The sequence below is a fragment of the Capricornis sumatraensis genome, chromosome 6, assembly GCF_032405125.1.
Source record: "Capricornis sumatraensis isolate serow.1 chromosome 6, serow.2, whole genome shotgun sequence".
Lineage (NCBI taxonomy): Eukaryota > Metazoa > Chordata > Mammalia > Artiodactyla > Bovidae > Capricornis > Capricornis sumatraensis.
Genome location: NC_091074.1, coordinates 101,660,603 through 101,682,686, shown reverse-complemented (window position 1 = coordinate 101,682,686; position 22,084 = coordinate 101,660,603). Strand labels below are relative to the sequence as shown.

The following is a 22,084-nucleotide window of genomic DNA, read 5'->3' as shown; positions in this document are numbered from 1 at the left end:
AATAACTCAGTCAAAAAGTGGGCACAAGACCTAAATAGACATTTCTCTAAAGAAGACATAGAAATGTCCAAAAGACACATGGAAAGATGCTCAGCTTCACTAATTATTAGAGAAATGCAAGTGATAACTACAATGAGATCACCTCATAGCAGTCAGAATGGCCATCATCAAAAAGTCTACAAACAATAAATGCTGGAGAGAATGTGGCAAAAAGGGAACCCACCTACACTGTTGCTGGGAATGTAAATTGGTATAGCCAGTATGGAGAACAGTATGAAGGTTCCTGAAAAAAAAACTAAAAATAAAGCTATCATATGATTCAACAATCCCACTCCTGGGCATATATCTGAAGGAAAACATGGTTTCGAAGTGTACATGCACCCCATTGTTTATTACAGCATTGTTTACAATAAGCAAGACATGGAAGCAGCCTAAATGTCAATTGATGAAGGAATGGATAAAAAAGATATGGTACACATATACAATGGAATATTAGTCATTAAAAAGAATGAAATAATGCCATTTGTTAACAACATGGATGGACCTGGAAATTATCATATTAAGTGTGTTAGATAATGATAAACATCATGATCACTTCTATGTGGAATCTTAATAAAAAATACAACTGAACATTTTTACAAAGAAGAAAGGAATTCACAGACTTAAAAACAAACATTATGGTTACCAAAGTGGAAAAGTAGGGGGATGAATAAATTGGGCTCCTGTGTTGCCATATACATACTACTGTATTTAAAAGTAGATAGCCAACAGAGGCCTACAGTATAGCACAAGAAACCTTGATCAATATTCTGAAATAACCTCAATGGGAAAAGTATTTAAAAAAGAGTTTGTCCATGTATATGTATAACTGAGTTACTATGTTATACACCTGAAACCTGCAAATCAGCTATTTTCCAATATAAAATAATAATTGTAAAAAATTAGAGCAAATATAAAAATCCAATGTCTCCTTTTTGAAAAGATTATTAAAATGTATTGACTTTTAAAAAGACTGATTAGAAAAAGAGAGAGAATACACAGATTACCAGTATCAGGACAGACAAAGGTTTTATAATTATATATATTTTAAAGGATAATGAGCTATATCAGTAATAATTTAATTACAGTAAATTTAACAACTTAAGTGAAATAGATGAGCTCCTTGTAAAATTTTTTTATTTACCAATAAGTGTGTTAGTCTCTCAGCCGTGTCCAACACTTTGTGACCCTATGGGCTGTAGCCCACCAGGCTCCTCTATACATAAAATTTTCCAGGCAAGGATACAGGAGTGGGTTCCCATCTCCAGGATTGTTTACCAGTACTGACACTCAATGAAACAATAAAACGGTGAATAGCCTGATAACTATTAAATAGATTTCATCTATTATCTTAAAGCTTCCCAGAAAGCAAAGCACAGGCTCATAGCATTTTATTGATAAATCAAATTTAAAACTTAAGGAAAAAATATTAACTCTACAAAATTTTTTCAGAAACAAGAAGGAGCAGAGGTTTATACCCATTCTTGAGACTCATATAAAGAACACTGTCATCAAAATGTCTCAAGAACATTACTAGAAATGTATATTATAGACTAAAACTATGCACACTATAGACTATACTATAATAATACTATAGACTATGCATTATTACAGACACAAAGTTCCTTAATGATTTCTTAATTATTCTTGCTGAACAATATGTAATATACATAAAGTCTCATACGTCATGATCACTGAGGTTTACTCTCGGGAATGTATATGTGTTAGTTTAAGGTATATGAATTAATCAGTGTAATTACTTCAAAAAATATAAGAAACTCCTCTTGATCATCTCAAAATATTTAGAAGTTTTGAAAATAAGTAACATTCATTCATGATTAAAGAGTCTGAGAAAGCAAAAAATAGAAAACATCTTCCTCAAATTGATAAAATGAGTCTAGACAATACTTACTATTAAAATTAAATTAATGGTGGAATATTGACTGTCTTTTCTCTAAATTCTGTGAACAAGTTATGGATATTCACTTCATTCCTGCATTGTAACTTAGACCCTATTTTGTTCTATAAGGCACTAAAAGCATTAAGACTGGACAGGAAACAAAATGGCCTTTATTCACAGAGCACATGATTGAGTAAATACTATATTTAATGACAGCTAAAAAATAATTACTTAGAGATATTTAGTGAATGTAATAAGATCATATAAGCTCTAATTATATAAATTAATTATATTTTTATAATTATAAAATATTTTACATTTAAAGAAACAATAGAATATAACTTGTAATAAATTATTTTAAAACAATTTTATTGAAATATATGAGACCTGTGTAAAGAAACAACAAAAAAAAATCCTCTGGGAAATGAAAGATGAAAAGGAAAAAATTATACATGTAAAAATATATATTTCTCTGATTAGAAATAAAAGAACCTTTTTTCTCTGATTAGAAATAATAGAACACTTTAAACCCACTAGAATACCTAAAGTTTTAAGGATTAATGACACCAGTCATCAGCTACAATACAGAGCATCTGACATGTTCTTCATCAATGATGGATACACAAATAGTAGTTAATTTTGAATGTAATTTGATATTTTAAAATAAAGCTAAGCATACACATGTTTTATGGTTCAGTATTTTCACTAGTAGCTTACCCAAAAGAATTCTACCAAAAGCTTGGGGAAAATATTTATAGCAGCTTAATTCATAAGAACCCAAAACTAAAGTACCCCATAGTAATCAAAAACTAAAGCAATCAATTGGGGAATGGGTAAACTAAATACGGTATATCCATGTAATGGAATACTACTCAGCAATGTAGAGGAATGAATTACTAGTGTATGCAACATGGCAACATGGATGATTCAAAAAAATGCTATACTGAAAGAAAAGAAAAATTCCAGAAGCCAAAAATTAAAGCATATAAATGTTATGATTTAATTTGTATGATTTTCAGGAATAGGAAAGATTTTCAGTGGTAACTTAGCAGCCATTTATGAAGAGGGGAGGAATGGACTGAGTATAAACTCGCAAAATGTAACATAATGATATGGTTGAAATTCCTGTTTCTTAAGGTTGGCTAGGTTAGGGTTAACGGCAATTCAATGCATTCAATTTTGTTTTTTACTGAAGAGAATTTATAGGACCCTAAAATAGCAATGATCCAAATATAGTTCTCATTCACTATGTAAATTTACATACGTCATAAGCAGTTAAATCTATTTACTATTTTAGGACTCGATAGTTCCCCTAAGTCTGGTTCTGCTAGTAATTAAATCTCTCTCATTGCCTCTCTGTAACAGTCAAGAAATTTTTTTAGACCAGGATGTATTCAGATTTAATTTTTGAAGTTTCTTATGAAAAAAAAAAAAAAAGAAAGAACTGCCAATATACATATGTTTTAATCGGTTTTATTTAAAAACCATTTTTATGTGAATATAAATTTATTTCTATCCCACATTAAAGAAGTCCCTCAAAAGTTTGGAAATGGTCTAATTTAATTACTTAAAAAAAAAAAGAAACATGACATTTAAGTCGAAAGGCTGTTATTTTGTGATATGATTAGTGTTTGAATTAAGGTCTTTGAATATATTATATTAAGGTCTTTGGGCTTCCCCGTGGCTCGGACGGTAAACAATTCACCTACAATGCGGGAGATGTGAGTTCGATCTCAGGGTAGGGAAGATCTTCTGGAGGAGAGTATAGCAACCCACTCCAGTATTCTTGCCTGTAGAATCCCCATGGACAGAGAAACCTGGTAGAGTTCTCCATAGGGTCACAAAGAGTTGGATACAACTGAAGCAACTTGGTGCACTCACACGCACATGCACTCACACACACACACACACACACACACACAATGTATTATACATACATACAGAATAACTAACACTTCATCTTAACTAAGATTAAATGGAACACAGAAGCCACAATTCTATCTTTATTTCTGATCCACATATCTAATTTTTATAAAAAAGTTTGAGTATCTGTGAGCTTTTTTTATGTGAAGAATAAACACACTGTCAGCATTAGGGAAAATAATATGTTCAGGACTTAACAAAGGGAAGCTAGCTTTAGATTTTCCTGAATAAAAGGTTGAGATCCCAAACTAAGAGACATGAGGAGATATTTTAAGAGAAAAATCTGTTTCTATATTACCACTGGAAATTGTACTTTATTAAAGGGTTACACATTGAACCAAGTTTGTAGGATTTAGTTTTGGCCTGGAAACTTAATATAAGAACAAAATACACCTGCTTTTCCTTTTTCCTTTAATAGTATCTCTGTTTGGAAATAATTATAAAAATGAATAATAAATTCATAGGGTAAGGACACTCAATAATGTAATATTGCCTCCAATTTCATTTTGTTGAAGTCTTTTTATGTTATAGTAGAAGTACAATTTTAAAGGTTATGTTCCATTTCCATTTACACTAATTATAAAATATTAGCTATATTCACTATGTTTTACAATATGTCATTGTAGCTTATTTATACTAGTTTGTGCAACTCTCATTGCCTCCCTCTTTATTGCCCCTCCTCACTTCCCTCTCCACACTGGTAGCCACAAGTTTGTCTTCTGTATTTCTGAGTCTGTTTCTTGTTTGTTATATTCACTAGTTTGTTTTGTGTTTTGTGTTTTGTGTTTTTAGGTTCTATGTGTGATATCATGCAGTATTTTTCTTTCTTTAACTTATTTTACTTAACAAAACATTCTTCAAGTCCATCTATTTTGTTAGAGTAGCACAATTTCATTCTTTCTTTATGGCTGAGCCATATTCTATTTCATATATATATATATGAAATACATATATGTGTGTATACACATAAATATATAAATGAGCACAAGTCAAACATGTGCTGAGTTGTGTCTGACTCTTTGCAGCCCATGCACTATAGTCCACCAGGCTCCCATGTCTGTGGGTTTCTCCAGGCAGGAACACTGGAGTTGGTCACCATTTCCTTCTCCCTATGTATAATAATAACTATATATATATATATATATATATATATATATATATATATATATATATATATATATATATATATATATATATATATATATATATAGTGGCTTACCAGGTACCACCACAGTGGTAAATAATCTTCCTGCCAATTGAGGAGACACAAGGGACACAGGTTTGATCTCTGGATCAGGAAGATCCCTTGAAGTAGGAAATAGCAACCCACTCCAGTATTCTTGCCTAGAAAATTTCATGGACAGAGGAGCCTGACAGGCTATAGTCCATGGTGTCACAAAGAATTATATGTGACAGAGATGTGGCATATATAACATCTTTATCCATTCATCTGTCGATGGATATTTACATTGCTTCCATATCTTGGTGCCTGCAGTTTCATTTGAAATGCCCATAGACAACCTTTATGTGTGAATATCCCAATATATCCAGTCAACAGGTTTTGGATTTTGGGGTTCTGTGTCAATTGCATAGTAAATAAGGGCACAGAAGAATTAGCAATACGTTTTCCAGGTACTGACAGGGGACTGAGTCAATCTTGCATTTGCAGAGGTGTCTCTAAATAAAAGCAAATGTTAAGAGCCACATGGGATTTTCTGGTGAGGGATGGCTCTAAGTGCAAGCGCACACACGCACACACACAAACACACACACACAAACACACACACACACACACACTTGCTGATACTGACATCTAGTAGGTAAGAATACTACTACACATCTTAAAATACACAGGACTCCCATTCCTCCGTGCACCCCCACTACTCTGTCTTCAACTACAAAAAAGAGTTATCCCTCCTAAAATGTCAACTGTACCAATGCTGGTAAACCCTATTCTACATATCAAGGTGGATCTCTAGGCCAAGAGAGTATGAAAGAACTTATTAATGAAATGTAAGGAGAGATAAGAAAGCCTTTTTCAGTGATCAATGCAAAGAAATAGAGGAAAACAACAGAATGGGAAAGACTAGAGATCTCTTCAAGAAAATTAGAGATACCAAGGGAACATTTCATGCAAAGATGGGCTCTATAAAGGACAGAAATGGTATGGACCTAACAGAAGCAGAAGATATTAAGAAGAGATGGCAAGAATACACAGAACTGTACAAAAAAGATCTTCACGACCCAGATAATCACGATGGTGTGATCACTCATCTAGAGCCAGACATCTTGGAATGTGAAGTCAAGTGGGCCTTAGAAAGCATCACTACAAACAAAGCTAGTGGAGGTGATGGCATTCCAGTTGAGATATTTCAAATCCTGAAAGATGATGCTGTGAAAGTGCTGCACTCAATGTGCCAGCAAGTTTGGAAAACTCAGCAGTGGCCACAGGACTGGAAAAGGTCAGTTATCATTCCAATCCCAAAGAAAGGCAATGCCAAAGAATGCTCAAACTACCACACAATTGCACTCATCTCACATGCTAGTAAAGTAATGCTCAAAATTCTCCAAGCCAGGCTTCAACAATATGTCAACCATGAACTTCCAGATGTTCAAGCTGGTTTTAGAAAAGGCAGAGGAACCAGAGATCAAGTTGCCAACGTCTGCTGGATCATGGGAAAAGCAAGAGAGTGCCTATTTCTGCTTTATTGACTATGCAAAGCCTTTGACAATGTGGATCACAATAAACTGTGAAAGAGATGGGAATACCAGACCACCTGACCTGCCTCTTGAGAAATCTGTATGGGGGTCAGGAAGCAACAGTTAGAACTGGACATGGAACAACAGACTGGTTCCAAATGGGAAAAGGAGTACATCAAGGCTGTATATTGTCACCCTGCTTATTTAACTTATATGCAGAGTACATCATGAGAAATGCTGGACTGGAAGAAACACAAGCTGGAATCAAGATTACCAGGAGAAATATCAATAAGCTCAGATATTCAGATGACACCACCCTTATGACAGAAAGTGAAGAGGAACTAAAAAGCCTCCTGATGAAAGTGAAAGAGGAGAGTGAAAAAGTTGGCTTAAAGCTCAACATTCAGAAAAATGAAGATCATGGCATCCGGTCCCACCACTTCATGGAAAATAGATAGGGAAACAGTGGAAACAGTGTCAGACTTTATTTTTGGGGGTTCCAAAATCACTGCAGATGGTGACTGCAGCCATGAAATTAAAACATGCTTACTCCTTGGAGGGAAAGTTATGACCAACCTAGATAGCATATTCAAAAGCAGAGACATTACTTTGCTGACTAAAGTCTGTCTAGTCAAGGCTGTGGTTTTTTCTGTGGTCATATATGGATGTGAGAGTTGGACTGTGAAGAAAGCTGAGCGCTGAAGAATTGATGCTTTTGAACTGTGGTGTTGGAGAAGACTCTTGAGAGTCCCTTGGACTGCAAGGAGATCCAACCAGTCCATTCTGAAGGAGATCAACCCTGGGATTTCTTTGGAAGGAATGATGATAAAGCTGAAACTCCAGTACTTTGTCCACCTCATGTGAAGAGTTGACTCATTGGAAAAGACTCTGATTCTGGGAGGAATTAGGGGCAGGTGGAGAAGGGGACGACAGAGGATGAGATGGCTGGATGGCATCACCGACTCGATGGACATGAGTCTGAGTTAACTCCGGGGGTTGGTGATGGATAGGGAGGCCTGGTGTGCTGTAATTCATGGGGTCGCAAAGAGTCGGACACGACTGAGAGACTGAACTGAACTGAACTGAACTGAAGGAAGAGAAAGATAAAATGCACAATGGATATGAGGTTTGGAAGCTAACACTGAAAGTTTTTGAGTTTCTGATTTTTAGATACCATATGTAATGCTAAATTTTGGGGAAAACCTCTCTACTTCCTTCAGATGTCCTAGACAAACTTAAAATTAGTATTGGAAGGGTAGAGTTGACAGACACAACCTGAATTAGAGGTGAAAGCAAAACGGGGTTAAAACTCTTCAGGTTTGGATGAATAAAGATACAAAAGAAGAATAAATGGGAGGAAGGCATTGTGAGCTCAATGAGGAGAATTTTATTTATCAGGGATAAAATTGGTAGCCATGGAACAGAAATGTAAGCCTAATATTAAGTTCCTATCATTGCCAGACAAATTCAGAGGAAAGAAAAAGTAGAAATTTATTTTCTGCATTTCAAAATGAGAATGAGAACTTGCCACTTGAGACAGAAGGTATATGATATTTTATTAAGGATTTTTGTATGTCATTGGCCAAAAATGAAGCTATTTGATTATGAATTCAACCACACTTTTATTCTATAACAGCACAAGTATTTGGGGATTACAATAGAAACCAAAATTATAAAAATAGTCCTAAAACTAAAAATAAAGTTCTTAACCATTATCGTGAAATTCTCTGAAAGCTACACAATGCTCATGATAATAATATCATCAGTATTTTATTGCACTGAAACATTTTAAAGAAATTATGATATAATGTTATTCTGTCATGGTGTATGACTGAGCAGAGATTACTGTGAAATAGTTAGCAAATCACCCAACATCTAAAAAGCAATCATGACAATTATAAACATTTTGCCAAAGATTGTTCTTTAAAGTAGTTATTATATTATAAAGAGGTAGGCACAGGGAAGCCTGTTTTATTTTCAAGATTTGTGTTTTATCTTTGCTTTAACAGGAGTGTCCAAAGAAAACCCAGTTACATTTTCCTTTATATTTCAAGGTTACATACTTTTGCCTTTGTTCCATGTCTTCACGGTTAAAAAAAAAAAAAAAAAAAAGTTTTAAATAATTGAAAAGTTTTATTTTTCTAGCTCATTTTAACACAAGATAATTTAAGAATAAGTATACTATTATCATCCTAGGTCTGGATGCTGCTGCTAAGTCACTTCAGTCGTGTCCAACTCCGTGTGACCCCATAGACGGCAGCCCACCAGGTTCCCTCGTCCCTGGGATTCTCCAGGCAAGAACACTGGAGTGGGTTGCCGTTTCCTTTTCCAATGCATGAAAGTGAAAAGTGAAAGGGAAGTCGCTCAGTCGTGTCCGACTCTTCGCAACCCAATGGACCGCAGCCTACCAGGCTCTTCTGTTCATGGGATTTTCCAGGCAAGAGTACAGGAGTGGGGTGCCATCTCCTTCTCCGAGGTCTGGATAATCTACTTCAAATTGCAAAGTACTTTTGCACACTCAGTATTTCTCAAGGAGATACTTTTAGTGTTAAACTGTTCTTTATTTTGGGCTGTGCCACTTACTACCAAAGTTTTTGCACCCTTGACTTATGTCCCCTAAATTTCAGTAACATTCCCTAGTCACGGTGACAAAGAATATGTTCCCATAAATTTCCAAACGGCCTCTAAGGAGATGATAGTTCTCTGAATATCAATCATGTATTCTTTCATATTATATGATCCAAAATACAATATAGTAAAAAATGAAGAATCACATTGAAAAAGAATTATCCATTGTCATATATATATTTTACTTAAGTGAATGAACTAGTTAAGGCTTGGATCAAAACAACCTATGATGCTGCTTGAGAACATAAGTGTCTACTAAACACATGCTCTCAGTGGAATAAAATAATACAGCAAACATCTCTTTACACTGAAGAGAATAAATGTAAAGTTAACTAGAGCATTTCAGTTATTTTAAAAGATAAAATTTGACAAGAGGACTTACAATCTTGGTACAGACATTTCCCCCACCTATGATTTTCCAGGACTTAAGCATTGTGAGTTCAAATTAGTGATGCTGAGTGGTGACATCATAATTACCCAAGAACCCTGAGAGTTAAAAGAAAAAAAAAAAAAAAAAAAAACAAGAAGAGCCACTTTTACTTGTGTTTTATGTTTTCTACTACTCAGTCTAATATTGGTATTTACTTTCATAAACATGTACTGACTAAATGGTTTTAAAATAACCAATTGATTTACATCTTAATAAAAATTGTTGCAGTTTTTCATATAGGCTTAATTTATTGGATGGTATGACAAAAATATGAATCTAAACATCTATCTGTTAAGCTTGTTGTAATCCTAACTTCCCTGACATTCATGTGTCTTTTGCCAAATCCTTTGCATAATCTTACATTGCCTTTTACTTTTGTAACCTTATTGGTTGCACATGGATACAAGTTTTTAAAGAAGACTTGCACTCATGCTTAGTCGTTCAGTCATGTTAGACTCTTTGCAACCCTATGGACTACAGTCTGTAAGGCTCCTCTGTCCATGCAGATTCTGCAGGCAAGAATGCTGGAGTGGGTTGCCATGCCCTCCTCTAAGGGGTCTTCCCAACCCAGGGATCGAACCCAGGTCTTCCACTTTGCAGGCAGCTTCTTTACTGTCTGAGCCACCAGGGAAGCCTTAAAGAAATCTAGGTGCTTATTAACATTATCAACTTATTGATAGAGCTGAGTTAGAAAATTTTAATTCTACCTACCAGTCCATCCAACTAATATATATGAATAAAAATACTATATAGAATAGTACTTGCATATGTTGCCATTATTTAGCTCCTCAGGGAATTTCAGCTGACTCTTTTTCCCCTTAAATTATATATATTATATATATATATATATATATATATAATTTTTTGAATCAATAATAAAATTGTTGTTTTGATTTCTGCTCTACAAGAAGTAATTCACATTCTTTTGCATTATGGATTATCACAGGATATTGGATACAGTTTCCTAGTGCTATACAGTTAGGACCTTATTGGTTTTATCCTCCATATACATAAAAATTTGCATCTCCTAATCCCAAACTCCCAGTGCTTTCCTACCCAACTCCTCACTCCCTTGGTGATGACAAGTCTGTTCTCCATCTCTGTGATTCTGTTTATGTGTCATAGATACATTCATTTCTGGTATATTTTAGATTCCATATATAAGTGATATCATATAGTATTTGTCTTTCTCTCTCTGACTCACTTTGCTAAGTATGATAAACTCTAGATTCATCCATGTTACTTCAGATGGCATTATTTTATTCTTTTATGGCTGAGTTATATTCCATTGTGTGTGTGTGTGTGTGTGACTTCTTTATCCATTTTCCGTTGATGGACATTTAGGTTGCTTCTATGCCCTGGCTATGGTAAATAGTGTTGCTATGAACATAAAGATGCATGTATGTTTTTGAATTATAGTTTTTTCTGGATGTAAGCTCAAGAATGGAATTGCTAGATTATACAGTAACTCCATTTTTAATTTTTTGAAGAACATCCATATTGTTTTCTATACTGACTGTACCAATTTACATACCCCCACCAGAGTAGGAGGGTTCCCCTAAATTCCTCATTACCTTCAGCATCAGACCCTCACCCCATACACAAAAATAAACTCAAAATGTCTTAAAGTCTTAACATAAGACATGAAAACTCCTATAAAAGAACATAGGCAAAACATTCTCTGATGTAAATTGTACCAATGTTTTCTTAGATCAATCTTCCAAGGTAATAGAAATAAAAGCAAAAATAAACGAATTAAGCCTAATTAAATTTAGAAGATTTTTCGTAATAAAGCAAACCATAAACAAAACAAAATGACAGCCTATGAACTGGGAGAGTATATTTGCAAATGAGGTGACTGCTAAGTGCTTAATTTTCAAAACATAACACAGCTCATACAATACAATAACAACAACAAAATTAAATGACTCTTTTGAAAAATGGAAAGAAGACCTAAATAGACATTTATCCAAAGAAAACATGCAGTTAGCTAATAACAAAATGAAAAAAAAAAAACAATTCATCATTCCTAATAATTACAGAAATGCAAATCAAAACTACAGTGAGATGCCACCACACACCAGCTTGAATGTTGTTGTTGAGTCACTAAGTCATGTCTGACTCTGATATACTACTTTACTATCCACTAATTCAACACTATTAATGCTGATGTTTTCCAGCAAAGTGCTTATTTAGTAAGAAAAGTATGAATTTCTAAGCCCACAGTAAGTATTTTGTAGGCTATAAAGTAATTTTTATATTAATTATTTATTTCTTAAATAACAAAGTAAAAAGGTAAGGATAACTGGTTCTTGATATTAACAGTTATTTCCTAAGATTTTGCAAAATGTTGCTAATAAAAATATGGCAATTAATTTTCCCCATAAAATATGTATATATAGATAGATAGATATTAATACATAAAAGTGGTTCTTAAATAAAATAGGTTTCTCAAGCCTGTGATGGTTTCAGTGATTCACCTATTTATGTGTATATACCTGTAAAGATGTATATATGTATGATTTGTATATCTATCTATCCATAGATGGATTATCAATTTGGACATTTCCCTCTGTGTTGCAAAATGATTTCAGACACTAAACAATGGCACACAAAAGTAAAAATAAAATTATTAAGTGAATTCAAAGTGATTTTGTATAATAGCCTGTATTTCTGTTATAAAAAGTGACCCTGTAATTGTGCAAGTATCAGAAGTTTTCATTCAGTTCAGTTCAGTTCAGTCGCGCAATCGTGTCCGACTCTTTGCAACCCCATGAATCACAGCAGGCCAGGCTTCCCTGTCCATCACCAACTCTTGGAGTTCACTCAGACTCACGTCCATAGAGTCGGTGATGCCATGCAGCCATCTCATCCTCTGCTGTCCTCTTCACCTCCTGCCCCCAATTCCTCCCAGCATCAGAGTCTTTTCCAATGAGTCAACTCTGCATGAGGTGGCCAAAGTACTGGAGTTTCAGCTTTAGCATCATTCCTTCCAAAGAAATCCCAGGGCTGATCTCCTTCAGAATGGACTGGATGGATCTCCTTGCAGTCCAACGGACTCTCAAGAGTCTTCTCCAACACCACAGTTCAAAAGCATCAATTCTTCAGCGCTCAGCTTTCTTCACAGTCCAACTCTCACATCCATACATGACTACTGGAAAAACCCTAGCCTTGACTAGACAGACCTTTGCTGGCAAAGTAATGTCTCTGCTTTTGAATATGCTATCTAGGTTGGTCATAACTTTCCTTCCAAGGAGAAAGCATGTTTTAATTTCATGGCTGCAATCACCATCTGCAGTGATTTTGGAGCTCCCCAAAATAAAGTCTGACACTGTTTCCACTGTTTCCACTCTTTCCCCATCTATTTCCCATGAAGTGATGGGACTGGATGCCATGATCTTCATTTTCTGAATGTTGAGCTTTAAGCCAACGTTCTCACTCTCCTCTTTCACTTTCATCAAGAGACTTTTTAGTCCCTCTTCACTTTCTGCCATAAGGGTGGTGTCATCTGCATATCTAGGTTATTGATATTTCTCCCAGCAATCTTGATTCCACCTTGTGCTTCTTCCAGCCCAGCATTTCTCATGAAGTCCTTTGCATATAAGTTAAATGAGCAGTGTGACAATATAGAGCCTTGAAGTACTCCTTTTCCAATTTGGAACCAGTCTCTTGTTCCATGTCCAGTTCTAACTGTTGGTTCCTGACCTGCATATAGGTTTCTCAAGAGGCAGGTCAGGCGATCTGGTATTCCCATATCTTTCAGAATTTTCCACAGTTTATTGTGATCCACACAGTCAAAAGCTTTGGCATAATCAATAAAGCAGAAATAGATGCTTTTCTGGAACGCTGTTGCTTTTTCCATGATCCAACAGATGTTGGCAATTTGATATCTGGTTCCTCTGCCCTTTCTAAAACCAGCTTGAACAACTAGAAGTTCACAGTTCATGTATTGCTGAAGCCTGAGTTGGAGAATTTTGAGCATTTCTTTACTAGCATGTGAGATGAGTGCAATTGTGCGAATAATTGATAATAAAGTTTCCCGACTGACTGCAGTCAAGGCATCCTCACCAGTTGCCAGTGCCCAGGAGTTGAGGGCTTTGGACTGTGACCCATTTAAAAAAGAAAAAAAAGGAAAGCAAAGCTCTTCATTACCCAGATAACCACAACGGTGTGGTCACTCACCTAGAACCAGACATCCTGGAATAAGTCAAGTGGGGCTTAGGAAGCATCACTGTGAGTAAGGCTAGTGGAGATGATGGAATTCCAGTTGAGCTATTTCAAATTCTAGAAGATGATGCTGTGAAAGTGCCACACTCAATATGCCAGCAAATTTGGAAGACTCAGCAGTGGCCATAGGACTGGAAAAAGGCAATTTTCATTTGCATCCCAAGAACAGCATTGCCAAAGAATTTTCAAATCACTGTATCATTGCACTCATCCCACATGCTAACAAAGTAATACTCAAAATTCTCCAAGCCAGGCTTCAACAGTATGTGAACCACGAACTTTCAGATGATCAAGCTGTATTTAGAAAAGGCAGAGGAGCCAGCGATCAAAGTGCCAACATCCACTGGGTCATCAAAAAAGTGAGAGAGTTCCCAAAAAAAAAAAATCTGCTTTATTGATTATGCCAAAGCATTTGATTATGTGGATCACAACAAACTGTGGAAAATTCTTAAAGTGATGGGAATACTAGATGACTTGCCTCCTGAGAAATCTGTACGCAGGTCAAGAAGCAACAGTTAGAACTGGGCATGGAACAACAGACTGAATCCAAATTGGGAAAAGAGTATGTCAAGGCTGTATATTGTCACCCTGCTTATTTAACTTATATGCAGAGTACATCATATGAAATGCCAGGCTGGATGAAGAACAAGCTGGAATCAGGATTGCCAAGAGAAATATCAATAACCTCAGATATACAGATGACATCACCCTTACAGCAGAAAGTGAAGAACTAAAGAGCCTCTTGATGAAATTGAAAGAGGAGACTGAAAAAGTTGGCTTAAAACTCAACATTCAGAAAACTAAGATCATGGCATCCGGTCCCACCACTTCATGGCAAATAGATGGGAAAACAATGGAAACAGTGACAGACTTTATTTCCTTGGATTCCAGAATCACGGCAGATGGTGACTGCAGCCATGACATTAAGACACTTTCTCCTTGGAAAAAAAGCTATGAACAACCAAGACAGCATATAAAAAGCAGAGACATTACTTTGCCAACAAAGGTTCATCTAGTCAAAGCTATGGTTTTTTCAGTAGTCATGTATGGATGTGAGAGTTGGACTATAAAGAAAGCTAAGCTCTGAATAATTGATACTCTTTGAGATGATTGGATAGCATCACTGACTTGATGGACATGAGTGAATAAGCTCCAGAAGTTGATGATGGACAGGGAAACCTGGCATGCTGCAATCCATGGAGTCACAAAGAGTTGGACATGACTGAACGACTGAACTGATCTGATATATTTGCAATTTTTTCATAATTTCTCTACATATAATTATTGTATAATACAGGGTTTCCAGATGTCACTAGCGGTAAAGTATCCACCTGTGAATGTAAGAGACCCAGGAGACTTGGGTTCAAACCCTGGATTGGGAAAACCCCTGGAAGAGGACACAGCAACCTACTCCAGTACTCTGCCAGAACAATCCCATGGACTTAGAAGCCTGCTGTGCTACAGCCCATTGGGTTGCAAAGAGCTGGACATGACTGAAGTGATTGAGTACACACACACACACACACACACACACACACACACACACACACACACCAACTCTACATTTAAGAAGCAAGGATATCCAACACCCTTTGAGAAAATACTGTCTTATCGACTGTCTGGATCACAGAAATTCAAGAAGTGGGCCTCACTGTAGCTCTCAAGAATTTCCTTTTTAAAGCTGAAGTTTTTTCTTTATGAAGCATCAGGAGAGATCTGGCCCTTATCTAGTGCCTGGGTTATATTAAATATTCAGTAAACATTTGTTGAGTAAATTAATAAACTTGAAATTGACTACACAATTGAATAAGAAATCAAATCAATAAGAGTCAGAGTTTCTACTCCCTGTCTTTCTGGAAACACAACATGGAATTTGAAAGAGGCAGTCAGTTTGGGCTTTACCACCCCCTTCTCCAAAGGTTTACAAAGTTAAGTGTTAAACTAGTCTCATAAAGCTGATGTTTTAATAACAACATTAGATTGTTTACAGGCATTGAAAAATTTGACATATTGAAGAAATAAAAATGTTGCTGCATAACAAGCTATTTCCAAAGTGTTGATTAACTTAAATCAGTATATAATAGATCTAACCATTCTTGCCCTTGAATTTTTATGTGTAGCTGTAGACAAAATTAGTTATCTCTAAGAACTTTAGATGTTTAAAACAGTGATTTAGTGGGCCTCATTTACTCCGGTTTTTCCATATGTCACATATATCTACCAGAGAAGGCAATGACACCACTCCAGTACTCTTGCCTGGAAAATCCCATGGACAGGGGAGCCTGGTAGGCTACAGTCCATGGGGTCGCTAAGAGTTGGACACGACTGAGCGACTTCACTTTTCACTTTCATGCATTGGAGAAGGAAATGGCAACCTGCTCCAGTGTTCTTGCCTGGAAAATCCCAGGGACGGTGGAGCCTGATAGGCTGCCCTCTACGGGGTCGCACAGAGTTGAACACGACTGAAGCGACTTAGTAGCAGCAGCAGCAGCATATATCTACTCCCTTCCATTCAATTCTAGTATCAGTATACATATTTTTATTAGTGAATGTGTCTTTTGTGTGTGTCAAAATCATCTGGAGGACCCATTAAATATTGACTGTTGGGACCCAGTGCTAAGAGTCTCTGATTTAATATTTCTCTGGTAGGGCTTGTGAATTTGCATACCTAACAAGATCCCAGGTGAACTAATAAGTTCGCTGGTCAAGGGACCACACATTGAAAATTATTGCTTTAGGCCTGTTGTTATAATTTTATAAGTTCTTAAATAATTATTTAATCTTATAAGAGATAGATGGAGGAAACAGAGTCCTTTCAGTCCTCCCAACTATGAGATAGATGGAGGAAAGGAAAAAAAAATACATATTTTTTAATTTATGTAAAGATATATCAGTAATGACAAATAACATTGTCTTTTTAAAATATTTTAAAAAGTTATACAGTTTTTCAAGGAGGAATTCCATCCACAGTTACTACAAAATATTGACTACTTTCCCATGCTGTATGATGTATCCGGGAGTTGGTGATGGACAGGGAGACCTGGCGTGCTACAATTCATGGGGTCACAAAGAGTCGGACGACTGAGCAACTGAACTGAACTGAACTGAACTGATGTATCCCTTTACCTTATACATTCCAGAGTTTGAACCTCCCACTCCTCCAACCCTGTGGATCCCATCTTATACTCCCCACTGGTAACCACTAGTTTTTCTCTATATTTGTTTTAGGATTATTCTCCAAGTATAAATACATATCAAATTCAAGTATCTTTTGTACTAATAAATGTCAAAACATTGTACTCTGAATATGGTATTCTAAAAAACCCCAGCTGCTCGGTTTCCCAGATGTGTCTCAAATGCACTGTCTCAGTTGTGCCCTGTGTCTCCTCTGGAGAGCTGATCTCAGGCTGTGACCCTCCTGGCAGATGTCAACCGTCCAGGATCACAGGAAAATGTGGTTAGCAATTGGGAGCCTGCTAACAGTTTGGTGGAAGATGCAATCTGTGGGGCCAAGATCTCAGCCAGCCTCTTGTCTTCCAGCTTTGGCTGTTGCAAGCCTATCTCTCTCCCTCCAGTGGGGGAGAGGGGCCTGTACACAGCCAACTAGCTCTCCTTTGGTAATTGTCCAATCCTTTGTTCTGTGCACAGGCCAGGCTGTGCATTCTCTCTTTCATGGGAGCATTCTGTCTCTCTGTCTCTCTCTTTTTTTTTTTCCTCTGGTGATCCCACAGTTTGGGTTGTCTTATGTTAGCTCCCTCAGATTGTCCTCATGGCATTCAGGCCCAATTCTTTCCCTAAGCAATGATTATGCAACCTGTGCCTCCCTGTTCAGCCCCTTCTCACTGGTGGCAGACATGAGCATCTGAGCTACTTCTCTGCTGGCAGTTGCAGTTAGGTGCACTTAATCTGTGTGTGTGTGTGTGTGTGTGTGTGTGTGTGTGTGTGTGTGTGTGTGTTTTCTCCCCATTATGTTGTCCTCTGAGATTCCAAAACTCCCCACAGACCGGCCTGTGAGAGGGTTTCCTACTGTTTGGAAATTTCTCTTTCACAACTGCCTCCCCAGGATGGGTTTCCATCCCTAACTCTTTTGTTTCTCTTTCGTCTTTTATATTTTGTCCTACCTCCTTTTAGAGAGAATGGGCTGCCTTTCTGGGTGCCTGGTGTCCTCCGCCAGCATTCAGAAGTTGTTTTATGGAAGTTGCTCAGCATTCAAATGATTTTTTGATGAATTGTGGGGGAGAAACTGATCTCCTCTTCCTATTCCTCTGCCCTCTTGGGACTGCCTTCCAAGGATTAGGTTTTAAAAGCTACAAGGAGGTTAGGAAATAGGCCATACTAAGTGACAGAAAATAAATATCTGCATGAAGACAGAAAACTCAAATGGATGAATCAAAGTGTAAGAATTTTATGGGTGGAGGGAAGAAACCTGCTTTAATAGGAAAGAATAGAGCAAACCTATTGGCAAAATTATTTGTTCTACCTTGTATGGAAGTTATCTGAAGGACTTACACACAGCACTTGTCTTTGACCCAGACACAGTCGAAAAATGCAGACAACCTTACTGTCAGCTTCCATAGCTGCATTTCTGGCATTCACAGATCCAAGCAATAACAGATCATGTAGCACTACAGTATTTATTGAAAAAAAAAAAAAATCCATGTATAAGTTGACCTGTGCATCTCAAACTCTTGTTGTTCAAGGATCAACCGGACATCCTGTTGGTTCTGTTTCTCTGAAGAACCCTAATACACCTGTGCTGTGGGGTGCTTCATTGTTCAGTTGTGTCTTACTCTTTGTGACCCCATGGACTGTAGCTTGCCAGGTTCCTCCGTCCACGGATCCTCCAGGCAAGAATACTGGAGTGGGTTGCCTGTGTCCTCCTCAGCTAATAAACCTACGGCCTATCAAACAAAGCAGTAGCCTGATAAGCCAGAAATAGAAGACTCTAGCTAGCCCCACTTCCTCCTAGTTGAGCTTAACCCTTCAACTCAGCGGTAGTTGAGCCATGTTTCAGGATGTGAGGTTTGGTGCCAGAATGTCTGGGTTCACAGCCTGGCTCTACTAATAACTAATCATAAAACCTTGCGTAAGTTATGAAACCACTCTGCTTTGGTTTTTCCATCTGCAAAATAGGAATAATGTGATATTAGTACCTGTATCACAGGGTTGATATGAGGCAAATTATTTAATTCATACAGAACATTTAGAGTAGTGTTAAACTTACTAAAAGCTCTCAATAGTTATTAGCTATTATCATCTCCTGGTTACAGATTGAATTTCACAGGGATATTTTAATGGAAATTTGAAACTCTGAAGATAGCCTTATCTGAAAAATAGGGTCTTTGTAGATGTCATTAAAGTAAAACTTAACATGTGATCATATTGGACTACAATGAGTCCTAAATTGAATGATAAAGTGCCCTTATAAGTGACAAAATAGAGCATACAGAAACACTAGGGAGAAGATGATGTGAAAATGGTGCCAGAGACTGGCACCAAGAAGAGGTATGCTGGGAAGCAGGAAAGCTACAAGGAAGGTATGAAACTAACTCTCTGAGCCTCCAGAAGGAACACACTCTTTTGACACCTTGATTTCAACCATCTGACTGTCAGAACTAAGATAGAATGCAGTTCTGTTGTTATGAACCACCAAATCTGTACTACTTTTTTTTTTTAATGGCAACCATTGGAAACTAATATAGAATTCTTTCCCTGAACATTTATAAAATTGTTACCTTCCAAACACTGATGTGTTATCCGAACATGTTATATTCAATAAGACCCAGGCCTAGACATCAATTTGTTAAGTTTAATTACAATAAATTTGAGGAATAACAGCAATATAAATAGATACAAATTACTAAGTGATGGAGTTCAAGAAATAGAGTAGTAAACAAGTTGCATTTTTTTTCTCTTTACATTTTACTACTTATTGCTTTGTTCCGTTTGCATTTTTTGCATTTCAGTGACACTTCAGACCATTAAAACAGTGTCAGCTTCTTCTACAAATAACTGAAACCCCATTGTTCTCTCTGTTGAAGAGTGAATGTAATACCTTGTGAGAATAGATGTGTAGCTTTAAATAAAACAAATTATATTCTCTCTTTCATTAGAGAATATAATGGGATGTGAGCAGTTATGAATAGAATAGAATAATGTAATCTGGTTGTGAAGGAAAATATATGTATTTCCCTGTTAATTCAGTGTCAGACAAGTAGAAAAAAAATACATATAAAAAAATGCAAACAAATTGCTGGACCTCAAAGATTTAACAGTGCTTCACAGCTTTGTAAGCTCAAGTAACATATGAAACATAAAACAAGTTTTTCAATTTCTGGGAATATCAGACATAAAATTGATCATCTCACATTTTATATATATCTGTATCTACCCATATATATATATACACACATATGTACATATATATGTACATATCTCAACTTTTTAAAAATATAACATTTTTAAAAATTGTATTAAGCATCATAGCATATGATTTCTTTTGTGTTCACACTTTCAGAAAAAATGCAAATTTTTTTAACACAGTCTATTTGAGTTTTCCAGGTGGGAATTCAAGTTTAGTTATCTGTTAATCGCTTGTGCTCTAAGCATGAAATCAAGTAAGTCAATATATTACCCCTATAGTGTCCTCTCACTATTTTTTTTCAGTATCTATAAATTTATATGTAAAAAATATAACATAAACTTTGGAACTACTCTAATCTGATGTAAGAAGAATAAAAATGTTCCTTATTATTGGAATAAAAAAGGTGGGATTGAAAAATGTGCTTAAAAGCTAAAGGGAGGTCTTGTAATAACATCCATTTGGATTGTAGATACCCTGGAGAAGGCATGGCAACCCACTCCAGTATTCTTGCCTGGAAAATCCCATGGACAAAGGAGTCTGACAGGTTACAATCCATAGGGTCACAAAGAGTGAAACCCAACTAAAGCGACTTAGAACAGCACAGCACAGATTTCTCCAAAGAGAGATATTGGTCATTTTTAAATGAACAATTTGAATATTCACAATTAGGACAAAAATCTAGGAGAAGGGCGCATTTGTTCTTTCCTTATCATTGAATTGTTATGGAGGAGCCTTTGTTTTGATGAAAGTGACCTCAGGAGAGTCATAGAAGTAACATCAATGAGGTTTGCTAAATATCTGGGCAATGAGAAAAGCAACTCAGTCATCACTGAATTATTCAGGAGATGATTGTCTAAGTAATGGGCTTTTTCAGAATTTGTTCCCCTGTTTTCCATCTGTTGCTTACAATGGGTCATTTCACTGCTCATTAGTCTCCTTATCAGAGGAAAGGGGATTATTGTGAAATTCCAGTGTCTCTTACTGCTGCACCTTGTTTGCATCATGATGAAGATTGTCTTTGCTTTTGTGTCGCTGGTTCCAGTAATCCATTTCCTGGCATCAAGGAGCATTTTAGAGCAAGAATAGCTCTTGAAAATAATTTATTCCAATACTACCAGAGAGTTGCCCTAAGTCACATAGCTGGAAGGGAAGTAAAGCAATGGGTTAAACCCTATTCCTTCCACTGAGGTCACTATCTGCCTTTGCCATATTATGATAATATTGAAAGTTAGCTTTTAAAAAATAGGGGCATTAGGGATTCTGTAGATATATCTATTGATATTTACTGCTTGGATCAATGTAACCCTCTCACAAAAGCTGCTTCACATCTGTTTATGTTATAATGCTGGCTTTGGGTGTCTCCTACAAGATTTTATGTACCTTTTAAGCTTGGCTTTGGATTACCAAGCATATTTTCACATTTCTTTCTCTTCTTTAGTTCCATCAAAATAAACATACAAGTCCTTTACTTTGAAGATTATTTTTAATTGTTTGTGAATCATTACTACAGGAAAATAAGACATTAGGGAAAATAATGTATTTAGAGATAAGATCTTTCTTGAGATGGTGGCTGGAGGTTTCTAAACTGGAAATTTCACTGAACTTTTATGCTCTCCATTTAGTTCTACACTTGAGACTCTCATTTGGTTCTCTTCTTTCTAACCACATCATTTTCATTACTCCAGGATTCACTTGGGAAGAATGGGAGGTGTCCTTTGCTTCTAGCACAACTGTCACATTGGGTGGCATATACTTATTTGGGAAAGTAAAGACTTAAATTTTAAAAAGTGGAAGAAAAGGGCAAGAAGATAACAGTAGCATTGTCATAAGTATTATATTTTCTTTGAAGGACATTGCTGCACGATGTGTGTAT

At 36.3% G+C, this 22,084-nt stretch overlaps 1 protein-coding gene across 1 annotated transcript in view; it reads right to left on the bottom strand.

Annotated features, from left to right (window-relative positions):
• CYLC2 (cylicin 2) overlaps window positions 1–22,084 on the bottom strand; it is a 38,547-nt gene that overhangs the window by 11,657 nt on the left and 4,806 nt on the right. The gene's annotated exons all lie outside the window — the stretch shown is intronic.